General features: G+C 38.8%; 1 protein-coding gene across 1 annotated transcript in view; it reads right to left on the bottom strand.

Moving 5' to 3' along the window:
* The window catches only part of HAO1 (hydroxyacid oxidase 1), a 65589-nt gene that overhangs the window by 10686 nt on the left and 42338 nt on the right, over window positions 1-12565 (bottom strand). The window lies entirely within an intron of this gene.

Genomic DNA, 12565 nt, shown 5'->3' with positions numbered 1-12565 from the left:
GATTTTGGAAACTTAAGCAGATAGATACAGAACATTGTATATATTCATAAATTCAGCAATGGAGATCAAAGGCAAACCTGACAAGAATAATAAAAAAAGATTGACAGGAGAATTTATAATTCTGGTTGTTTGAAAGTTTTATGCTAAATCACCATCTTCCAAACTGTGTTTCATGGCATACTGCTTTTTAAATGTTCCCATTTTTCAATATAATGCTAGAAATACTTTTCTTCTAAAATTATAGGTACATGGAAATGTTAAACCCATGTGGTATAGACTGAATATTTGTGTCCTTAAAAATTCACATGCTCTAGATTGGTCCAAGACAGCAGAGTAGAAGGATGTGCATTCACTCCCCCTTGCGAGAGGACCAGAATCACAACTAACTGCTGAACAATCATCGACAGGAAGACACTGGAACTCACCAAAAAAATACTCCACATACAAGGACAAAGGAGAAGCCACAACAAGATGGTAGGAAGGGTGCAATCACAATAAAATCAAATCCCATAACTTCTGGGTGGTTGACTCACAAACATAAAAACAATTATACCATAGAAGTCCACCCACAGGAGTGAAGGTTCTGAGCCCCACGTCAGGCTTCCCAACCATGGGAGGAGGAATTCCCAGAGAAACAGGCTTTGAAGTTAACTGGGATTTGATGGTAGGACTTTGACAGGTCTGGGGGAAACAGAGACTCCACTCATGGAGGGCACACACAAAGTAGAGTGCACATCAGGACACAGGGGGAAGGAACATTGATCCCACAGGAGACTGAATCAGACCTACCTGCTTGTGTTGGAGGGTCTTCTGTAGAGGCAGGGGGCAGCTGTGGCTCACCACAGGGACATGGACACTGGCAGCAGAAGTACTGGGAAGCACTCCTTGGTGTGAGCCCTCCCAGAGTCCACCATTAGCCCCACCAAAGGGTCTGTAGGCTCCAGTGCTGGGTCATCTCAGACTGAACAACCAACAGGAGGGAACTCAGCCCCACCCATCAGCAGATTAAAGTTGTATTGAGCTCTGCACACAAGAGCAATGCCCAGCTGAACCCACCACCAGTCCCTTCCATCAGGAAGCTGGCACAAGCCACTTAGATAGCTTCATCCACTAGAGATCAGACAGCAGAAGCAAGAAGAACTACAATCCTGCAGCCTGTGGAACAAAAACCACATTCACAGAAAGATAGACAAAATGAAAAGGCAGAGGACTATGTACCACATGAGGGAACAAGATAAAACTCCAGAAAAACAACTAAATGAAGTGGAGATAGACAACCTTCCAGAAAAGAATTGAGAATAATGATAATGAAGGTGATCCAAAACCTTGGAAAAAGAATGGAGGCAAAGATTCAGAAGATGCCAGAAATGCTTAACAAAGACCTAGAAGAATTAAAGAACAAATAAACAGAGATGAACAGTACAATAACTGAAATAAAAAATACACTAGAAGGAATCAATAGCAGAATAACTGAAGTAGAAGAACGGATAAGTGGCCTGGAAGACAGAATGGTGGAATTCACTGCCATAGAACAGAATAAAGAAAAAAGAATGAAAAGAAATGAAGACAGCCTAAGAGACCTCTGGGACAGCATTAAACGAACCAACATTCACATTATAGGGGTCCCAGAAGCAGAAGAGAGAGAGAAAGGACCCAAGAAAATATTTGAAGAGATTATAATTGACAACTTCCATAACATGGGAAAGGAAATAGTCACCCAAGTCCAGGAGGTGTAGAGAGTCCCAGGCAGGGTAAACCCAAGGAGAAACACACCGAGACACAAAGTAATCAAATTGACAAAAATTAAAGACAAAGAAAAATTATTAAAAGCAACAAGTGAAAAATGACAAACAAAATACAAGGGAAGAGGCTGAACAGGATGATGGCGGAAGAGTAAGACGCAGAGATCACCTTCCTCCCCACAGATACACAAGAACTACATCTACTTGTGGAACAACTCCTACAGAACACCTACTGAATGCTGGCAGAAGACCTCAGACCTCCCAAAAGGCAAGAAAGTCCCCACGTACCTGGGTAGGGCAAAAGAAAAAAGAATAAACAGAGACAAAAGGATAGGGATGGGACCTGCACCAGTGGGAGGGAGCCGTAAAGGAGGAGAGGTTTCCACACACTAGGAAGCACTTTCGTGGACAGAGACTGCAGGTGGTGGAGGGGGAAAGCTTCGGAGCTGTGGAGGAGAGCACAGCAACAGGGCTGCAGAGGGCAAAGCGGAGAGATTCCCACACAGAGGATCGGTGCCGACCGGCACTCACCATCCCGAGAGGCTTGTTGTCTCACCCGCTGGGGCGGGCGGGGCTGGGAGCTGAGGTTCTGGCTTCGGTCGGGGCGCAGGGAGAAGACTGGGGTTGGCAGCATGAACACAGCCTGCAGGGGATTAGTGCACCACGGGTAGTGGGGAGGGAGTCCGGGGAAAAGTCCTGACCTGCTGAAGAGGCAAGAGACTTTTTCTTCCCTCTTTGTTTCCTGGTGCGTGAGAAGAGGGGATTAAGAGTGCTGCTTAAAGGAGCTCCAGAGATGGGCGCGAGCCACGGCTAACAGCACAGACCCCAGAGACGGGCATGAGACGCTAAGGCTGCTGCTGCGGCCGCCAAGAAGCCAGTGTGCGAGCACAGGTCAATATCCACACCCCGCTTCCAGGGAGCCTGTGCAGCCCACCACTGCCAGGGTCCTGGGATCCAGGGAAAACTTCCACGGGAGAACGCACGGCGCCCCTCAGGCTGGTGCAACGTCCCGCCGGCCTCTGTCACCGCAGGCTCGCCCTGTACTCCGTACCACTCAATCCCCCTGGCATGAGTGAGCCAGAGCTCCCGAAGCAGCTGCTCCTCTAACCCCGTCCTCTCTGAGCAAAGAACAGACACCCTCCAGCGACCTACATGCAGAGGCGGGGCCAAATCCAAAACTGAGCCCTGGGAACTGTGAGAACAAAGAAGAGAAAGGGAAATCTCTCCCAGCAGCCCCAGAAGCAGCGGATTAAAGCTCCACAATCAACTTGATGTACCCTGCATCTGTGGAATACATGAATAGACAGTGAATCATCCCAAATTGAAGAGGTGGACTTTGAGAGCAAGATTTATTATTTTTTCCCCTTTTCGTCTTTTTGTGAGTGTGTATGTGTAGGCTTCTGTGTGAGATTTTGTATGTATAGCTTTGCTTCCACCATTTGTCTTAGGGTTCTATCCGTCCATTTTTTGTTTGTTTGTTTTGTTTTTTGGGGTTTTTAAAAATTTTTTTCTAAATAATTATTCTTTATTTTAATTATTTTATTTTATCTTACTTTATTTTATATTATTTTATCTCTTTCTTTCTTTCTTCCTTCCCATCTTCCTTCCTTCCTCCCTCCCTCCTTTCTTTCTTTCTTTCTTTCTTTATTTATTTCTGCTTTTTCTTCCTTTTCTTCTGAGCCATGTGGATGAAAGTCTCTTGGTGCTGCAGCCAGGAGTCAGTGCTGTACCTCTGAGGTGAGAGAGCCAACTTCAGGAACTGGTCCACAAGAGACCTCCCAGGTCCACATAATATCAAATGGTGAAAATCTCCCAGAGATCTCCATCTCAACACCAGCTCCCAGCTTCACTCCACGACCTGCAAGCTACAGTGCTGGACACCCTATGGCAAACAACTAGCAAGACAGGAACACAACCCCACCTATTAGCAGAGAGGCTGCCTAAAATCCTAATAAGCCCACAGACACCCCAAAACACACCACTGGACGTGGAACTGCCCACCAGAAAGATAAGATCTAGCCTCATCCACCAGAATACAGGCACTAGTTCTCCCCACCAGGAAGCCTACACAGCCCACTGAACCAACTTTAGCCACTGTGGACAGACACCAAAAGCAACGGGAACTATGGACCTGTAGCCTGCAAAATGGAGACCCAAAACACAGTTAGATAAGCAAAATGAGAAGACAGAAAAACACACAGCAGATGAAGGAGCAAGATAAAAACCTACCAGCCCTAAGAAATGAAGAGGAAATAGGCAGTCTACCTGAAAAAGAATTCAGAATAATGATAGTAAAGATGATCCAAAATCTTGGAAATAGAATAGACAAAATTCAAGAAACATTTAACAAGGAACTAGAAGAACTAAAGATGAAACAAGCAATGATGAACAACACAATAAGTGAAATTAAAAATACTCTAGATGGGATGAATAGCAGAAAAACTGAGGCAGAAGAATGGATAAGAGAACTGGAAGATAAAATAGTGGAAATAACTACTGCAGAGCAGAATAAAGAAAAAAGAATGAAAAGATCACAGGACAGTCTCACAGACCTCTGGGACAACATTAAGTGCACCAACATTTGAATTATAGGGGTTCCAGAAGAAGAAGAGAAAAAGAAAGGGACTGAGAAAATATTTGAAGAGATTATAGTTGAAAACTTCCCTAATATGGGAATGGAAATAGTTAATCAAGTCCAGGAAGCACAGCGAGTCCCATAGAGGACAAATCTAAGGAGAAATACACCAAGACACATATTAATCAAACTGTAAAAAATTATATACTAAGAAAACATATTGAAAGCAGCAAGGGAAAAACAACAAATAACACACAAGGGAATGCCCATAAGGTTAACAGCTGATCTTTCAGCAGAAACTCTGCAAGCCAGAAGGGACTGGCAGGACATATTTAAACTATGGAGGAGAAAAACCTACAACCAAGATTACTCTACCCAGCATGGATCTCATTCAGATTTGGTGGAGAAATTGAAACCTTTACAGACAACAAAAGCTGAGAGAGTTCAGCACCACCAAACCAGCTTTACAACAAATGATAAAGGAACTTCTCTAGGCAAGAAACACAAGAGAAGGAAAAGACCTAAAATAACAAACCCAATACAATTAGGAAAATGGGAATAGGAACATACATATCGATAATTACCTTAAATGTAAATGGACTAAATGATCCCACCAAAAGACACAGACTGGCTAAATGGAAACAAAAACAAGACCCATATATATGCTGTCTACAAGAGACCCACTTCAGACCCAGAGACAACTACAGACTGAAAGTAAAGGGATGGAGAAAGATATTCCATGCAAATGGAAACCAAAAGAAAGCTGGAGTAGCAATTCTCATATCAGACAAAATATACTTTAAAATAAAGACTATTAGAAGTGACAAAGAAGGACACTACATAATGATCAAGGGATCGATCCAAGAAGAAGATATAACAATTGTAAATGTTTATGCACCCAATATAGGAGCACCTCAATACATAAGGCAAATACTAACAGCCATAAAAGGGGAAATTGACAGTAACACATTCATAGTAGGGGACTTTATCACCTCACTTTCACCCATGGACAGATCATCCAAAATGAAAAGAAATAAGGAAACACAAGCTTTAAATGATACATTAAAAAAAGATGGACTTAATTGATATTTATAGGACATTCCATCCAAAAACAACAGAATACACATTTCTCTCAAGTGCTCATGGAACATTCTCCAAGATAGATCATATCTTGGGTCACAAATCAAGCCTTGGTAAATTTAAGAAAATTGAAATTGTATCAAGTATCTTTTCCGACCACAATGCTTTGAGACTAGATATCAATTACAGGAAGAGATCTGCAAAAAATACAAACACATGGAGGCTAAACAATACACTACTTAATAGCGAAGTGATAACTGAAGAAATCAAAGAGGAAATAAAAAAATACCTAGAAACAAATGACAATGGAGACACAATGACCCAAAATCTATGGGATGCAGCAAAAGCAGTTCTAAGAGGGAAGTTTATAGCAATACAATCCTACCTTAAGAATCAGGAAACATCTTGAATAAACAACCTAACCTTGCACCTAAAGCAATTAGAGAAAGAAGAACAAAAAAAACCCCAAAGTTAGCAGAAGGAAAGAAATCATAAAATTCAGATCAGAAATAAATGAAAAAGAAATGAAGGAAATGATAGCAAAGATCAATAAAACTAAAAGCTGGTTCTTTGAGAAGATAAACAAAATTGATAAACCATTAGCCAGACTCATCAAGAAAAAAAGGGAGAAGACTCAAATCAATAGAATTAGAAACGAAAAAGGGGAAGTAAAAACTGATACTGCAGAAATACAAAGGATCATGAGAGACTACTACAAGCAACTTTATGCCAATAAAATGGACAACCTGGAAGAAATGGACAAATTCTTAGAAATGTACAACTTGCTAAGACTGAATCAGGAAGAAATAGAAAATATGAACAGACCAATCACAAGCACTGAAATTGAAACTGTGATTAACTATCTTCCAACATACAAAAGCCCAGGACCAGATGGCTTCCTAGGCGAATTCTATCAAACATTTAGAGAAGAACTAACACCTATCCTCAAATTCTTCCAAAATATAGCAGAGGGAGGAACACTCCCAAACTCATTCTATGAGGCCACCATCACCTTGATACCCAAACCAGACAAGGATGTCACAAAGAAAGAAAACTACAGGCCAATATCACTGATGAACATAGATGGAAAAATCGTCAACAAAATACTAGCAAAAAGAATCCAACAGCACATTAAACGGATCATACAACATGATCAAGTGGAATTTACTCCAGGAATGCAAGGATTCTTCAATATACACAAATCAATCAACGTGACACACCATATTAACAAACTGAAGGAGAAGAACCATATGATCATCTCAATAGATGCAGAGAAAGCTTTCGACAAAATTCAACACCCATTTATGAGAAAAACCCTGCAGAAAGTAGGCACATAGGGAACTTTCCTCAGCATAATAAAGGCCATATATGACAAACCGAAAGCCAACATCATCCTCAATGGTGAAAAACTGAAAGCATTTCCACTAAGATCAGGAGCAAGACAAGGTTGCCCATCGTCACCACTCTTACTCAACATAGTTTTGGAATTTTTAGCCACAGCAATCAGAGAAGAAAAGGAAATAACAGGAATCCAAATCAGAAAAGAAAAAGTAAAGCTATCACTGTTTGCAGATGACATGATACTATACATAGAGAATCCTAAAGATGCTACCAGAAAACTACTAGAGCTAATCAATAAATTAAGTAAAGTAGCAGGATACAAAATTAATGCACAGAAATCTCTGGCATTCCTATGCATTAATGATGCAAAATCTGAAAGTGAAATCAAGAAAACACTCCCATTTACCATTGCAACAAAAAGAATAAAGTATCTAGGAATAAACCTACCTAAGGAGACAAAAGACCTGTATGCAGAAAATTATAAGCCACTGATGAAAAAATTAAAGATGATACGAATAGATGGAGATATATAACATGTTCTTGGATTGGAAGAAACAACACTGTGAAAATGACTCTACTAACCAAAGCAATCTACAGATTCAATGAAATCCCTATCAAACTACCACTGGCATTTTTCACAGAACTAGAACAAAAATTTCACAGTTTGTAGGGAAACACAAAAGACCCCTAATAGCCAAAGCAACCTTGGGAACGAAAAACAGAGCTGGAAGAATCAGGCTTCCTGACTTCAGATTATACTACAAAGCTACAGTAATCAAGACAGTGTGATACTGGCACAAAAACAGAAAGATAGATCAATGGAACCAGATAGAAAGCCCAGAGATAAACCCACACACATATGGTCACCTTATCTTTGATAAAGGAGGCAAGAATGTGCAGTGGAGAAAGGACAGCCTCTTCAATAAGTGGTGCTGGGAAAACTGGACTGCTACATTTTAAAGTATGAGATGAGATCACTCCCTAACACCATACGCCAAAATAACCTCAAAATGGATTAAAGACCTAAATGTAAGGCCAGAAACTATCAAACTCTTAGAGGAAAACATAGGCAGAACACTCTATGACATAAATCACAGCAAGATCCTTTTTGACCCACCTCCTAGAGAAATGGAAATGAAAACAAAAATAAACAATTGGGACCTAATGAAACTTCAAACCTTTTGCACAGCAAAGGAAGCCATAAACAAGACAAAAAGACAACCCTCAGATTGGGAGAAAATATTTGAAAATGAAGCAACTGACAAAGGATCAATCTCCAAAATTTACAAGCAGCTCATGCAGCTCAATAACAAAAAAACAAACAACCCAAGCCAAAAATGGGCAGAAGACCTAAATAGACATTTCTCCATAGAAGATATACAGACTGCCAACAAACACATGAAAGAATGTTTAACATCATTCATCATTAGAGAAATGCAAATCAAAACCACAGTGAGATATCATCTCACACCAGTCAGAATGGCCATCATCAAAACATCTAGGAACAATAAATGCTGGGCAGGTGTGGAGAAAAGGGAACACTCTTGCACTGCTGGTGGGAATGTGCATTGGTACAGTCACTGTGGAGAACAGTATGGAGTTTCCTTAAAAAACTACAAATAGAACTACCATATGATCCAGCAATCCCACTACTGGGCATATACCCTGAGAAAACCATAATTCAAAAAGAGTCATGTTCCAAAATGTTCAATGCAGCTCTATTTACAGTAGCCTGGAGATGGAAACAGCCTAAGTGTCCATCATCAGATGAATGGATAAAGAAGATGTGGCACATATATACAATGGAATATTACTCAGCCATAAAAAGAAACGAAATTGAGCTATTTGTAATGAGGTGGATGGACCTAGAGTCTTTCATACAGAGTGAAGTAAGTCAGAAAGAGAAAGTGAAATACCGTATGCTAACACATATATATGCAATTTAAGAAAAGAAAAATGCCATGAAGAACCTTGAGGTAAGACAGGAATAAATACAAAGATCTACTAGAGAATGGACTTGAGGATATTGGGAGGGTGAAGGGTAAAGCTGTGACAAAGCGAGAGAGTGGCATGGACACATATACACTACCCAACATAATATAGATAGCTAGTTGTAAGGAGCCGGATAGCACAGGGAGATCAGCTCGGTGCTTTTTGATCATTTAGAGGGGTGGGATAGGTAGGATGGGAGGGAGGGATACGCAAGAGGGAAGAGATGTGGGAACATATGTATATGTATAACTGATTCACTTTGTTATAAAGCAGAAACTAACACACCATTGTAAAGCAATTATACTCCAATCAAGATGTAAAAATAAATAAATAAATAAATAAAAATACAAGAGAACTCCCATAAGGTTAACAGCTGATTTCTCCGTAGAAACTCTACAAGCCAGAAGGAAGTGGCATGACATATTTAAAGTGATGTAAGGGAAGAACCTACAACCCAGATTATTCTACCCAGCAAGGATCTCATTCCGGTTCAACAGAAAAATGAAAAGCTTTACAGACAAGCAAAAGCTAAAAGAATTCAGCACCACAAAACCAGCTCTACAACAAAGGCTAAAGGAACTTCTCTAAGTGGGAAACACAAGAGAAGAAAGGGACCTACCAAAACAATCCCAAAACAATTAAGAAAATGGTAATAGGGACATACATATTGATAATTACTTAAAAGTGAATGGATTAAATGCTCCAACCAAAAGACACAGGCTTGCTGAATGGATACAAAATTAAGACACATATATATGCTGTCTACAAGAGACCCAGTTCAGACCTAGGGACACATACAGACTGAAGGTGAGAGGATGGAAAAAGATATTCCATGTAAATGCAAATCAAAAGAAAGCTGGAGTATCAATACTCATATCATATAAAATAGACCTTAAAATAAAGAATGATACAAAACACAAGGAAGGGCACTCCATAATGATCAAGGGATCAATCCAAGAAGAACATATAACAATTATAAATATATATGCACCCAACATAGGAGCACCACACTACATATGGCGACTGCTAACAAATATAAAAGAGGAAATCAGCAATAACACAATAATAGTGGGGGATGTTAGCACCTCACTTACACCAATGGAGAGATCTTCCAGACAGAAAATTAATAAGGAAACACAGCTTTACATGACACAGTAGACCAGATAGATTTAATTGATATTTATAGGACATACCATCTGAAAATTGCAGAATACACTTTCTTCTCAAATGCACGTGGAACATTCTCCAGGATAGATCACATCTTGGTCACAAATCAAGGCTTGGTAAATTTAAGAAAATTGAAATCATATCAAGCATCTCTTCCGGCAACAATGTTATGAGATTAGAAATAAATTACAGGTGAAAAAACGTAAAACACACAAACACATGGAGGTTAAACAATACATTACTAAATAACCAATGGATCACTGAAGAAATCAAAGAGGAGATAAAAATGTACCTAGAGACAAATGACAATGAAAACAAGATGATTCAAACCTATGGGATGCAGCAAAAGCAGTTCCAAGAGGGAAGTTTATAGCAATACATTCCTACCTCAAGAAACAAGAAATATCTCAAATAAACAAACAAACTTTACAGCTAAAGGAACTAGAGAAAGAAGAACAAGCAAAACCCAAAGTTAGTACAAGGAAAGAAATCACAAAGATCAGAGCAGAAAAAATTGAAATAGAAACAAAGAAAATAATAGCAAAGATCAATAAAACTAAAAGCTGGTTCTTTGAGAAGATAAACAAAATTGATAAACCTTTAACAAGAGTCAGCAAGAAAAAGAGGGAGAGCACTCAAATCAATAAATTAGAAAAATAAGTTACAACTGACAAAGCATCCTAAGCGACTACTGCAAGCAACTCTATGCCAATAAAATGGACAACCTGGAAGAAATGGAAAAATTCTTAGAAAAATATAACCTTCCAAGATTGAACCATGAAGAAATAGAAAATATGAACAGATGAATCACAAGTAATGAAATTGAAACTGTGATTAAAAATCTTCCAACAAACAAAAGTCAAGGACCAGATGGCTTCACAGGTGAATTTTTTCAAAATTTAGAGAAGAGCTAACACCCATCCTTCTCAAACTCTTCCAAAAAATTATGGGGGGAGGACCCCTTCCAAATTCATTCTACGAGGCCACCATCACCCTGACACAAAAACCAGACAAAGATAATACAAGAAAATAAAATTACAGAGTAATATCACTGATGAATATAGATGCAAAAATCCTCAACAAAATAATAGCAAACAGAATCCAACAATACATTAAAAGGATCATACATCATGATCAAGTGGGATTTATCACAGGGGTGCAAGGATTCTTCAATATATGCAAATAAAACAATGTGATACACCATATTAACAAATTGAAGAATAAAAACCATATGATCATCTCAATAGATGCAGAAAAGCTTCTGACAAAATTCAACACCAATTTATGATAAAAACTCTCCAGAAAGTGTGCATAGAAGGAACCTACCTCAACATAATAAAGGCCATATATGGCAAACCCACAGCAAACATCATTCTCAATGGTGAAAAACTAAAAGCATTTCCTCTAAGATCAGAAAGAAGACAAGGTTGTCCATTCTCACCACCATTATTCAACATAGTTCTGGAAGTCCTAGTCACAGCAATGAGAAAAGAAAAAGAAATAAAAGTAATCCAAATCAGAAAAGAAAAAGTAAAACTGTCACTGTTTGCAGATGACATGATGCTATGCATAGATTATCCTAAAGATGTCACCAGCAAGCTACTAGAGCTAATCAATGAATTTGGTAAAGTTGCAGGATACAATATTAATGCACAGAAATCTCTTGCATTCCTATACACTAACAACAATAGATCAGAAAGAGAAATTAAGGAAACAATCCATTTCATCATTGCAGCAAAAATAATAAAATACCTAGGAAGAAACCTACCTAAGGAGACAAAAGACCTGTATGCAGAAAACTGTAAGACACTGATGACAGAAATTAAAGATGACACAAAAAGATGGAGTGATATACCATGTTCTTGGATTTGAAGAATCAGTATTGTGAAAATACTATACTACCCAAAGCAATCTACAGATTCAATGAAATCCCTATCAAACTACGAATGGCATTTTTCACAGAACTAGAACAAAAAAATTCACAATTTTTATGGAAACCCAAAAGACCCCAAATAGGCAAAGAAATCTTGAGAAAGAAAAACGGAGCTGGAGGAATCAGGCTCCCAGACTTCAGACTATACTACAAAGCTACAGTAATCAAGACAGTATGGTATTATCACAAAAACAGAACTATAGATCAGTAGAACAGAATATAAAGCCCAGTGGTAAACCCACACACGTATGGTCACCTGATCTTTGATAAAGGAGGCAAGAATATACACTGGAGAAAAGACAGCCTCTTCAATAAGTTGTTCTGGGACAACTGGACAGCTACATGTAAAAGAATGAAATTAGAACACTCCATAACACGGAACACAAAAATAAACTCAAAATGCATTAGAGACCTAAATGTAAAACCAGACACTATAAAACTCTTAGAGGAAAACATAGGCAGAACACTCTATGACTTACATCACAGCAAGTTCCTTTTTGACCCACCTCTTAGGTTATGGAAGTAAAAACAAAAAGAACCCAAATAGGACCTAATGAAACTTAAAAGCTTTTGCACAGCAAAGGAAACCATAAACATGATGAAAAGACAAAACTCAGAATGGGAGAAAATATTTGCAAAAGAATTGACTGACAAAGGATTAATCTCCAAAATATACAAACAGTTCATGCAGCTCAATATCAAAAAAACAAACAACATAATACAAAAATGGGCAGA

The sequence above is a fragment of the Delphinapterus leucas genome, chromosome 15 (genome assembly GCF_059928025.1).
Source record: "Delphinapterus leucas isolate spDelLeu-1000000601 "Yukka" chromosome 15, BTC_Dleu_Yukka2, whole genome shotgun sequence".
NCBI classification, from domain to species: Eukaryota; Metazoa; Chordata; class Mammalia; order Artiodactyla; family Monodontidae; genus Delphinapterus; species Delphinapterus leucas.
The sequence above is the reverse complement of the archived record's forward strand: the minus strand, read 5'-3'. Positions and strand labels throughout refer to the sequence as shown.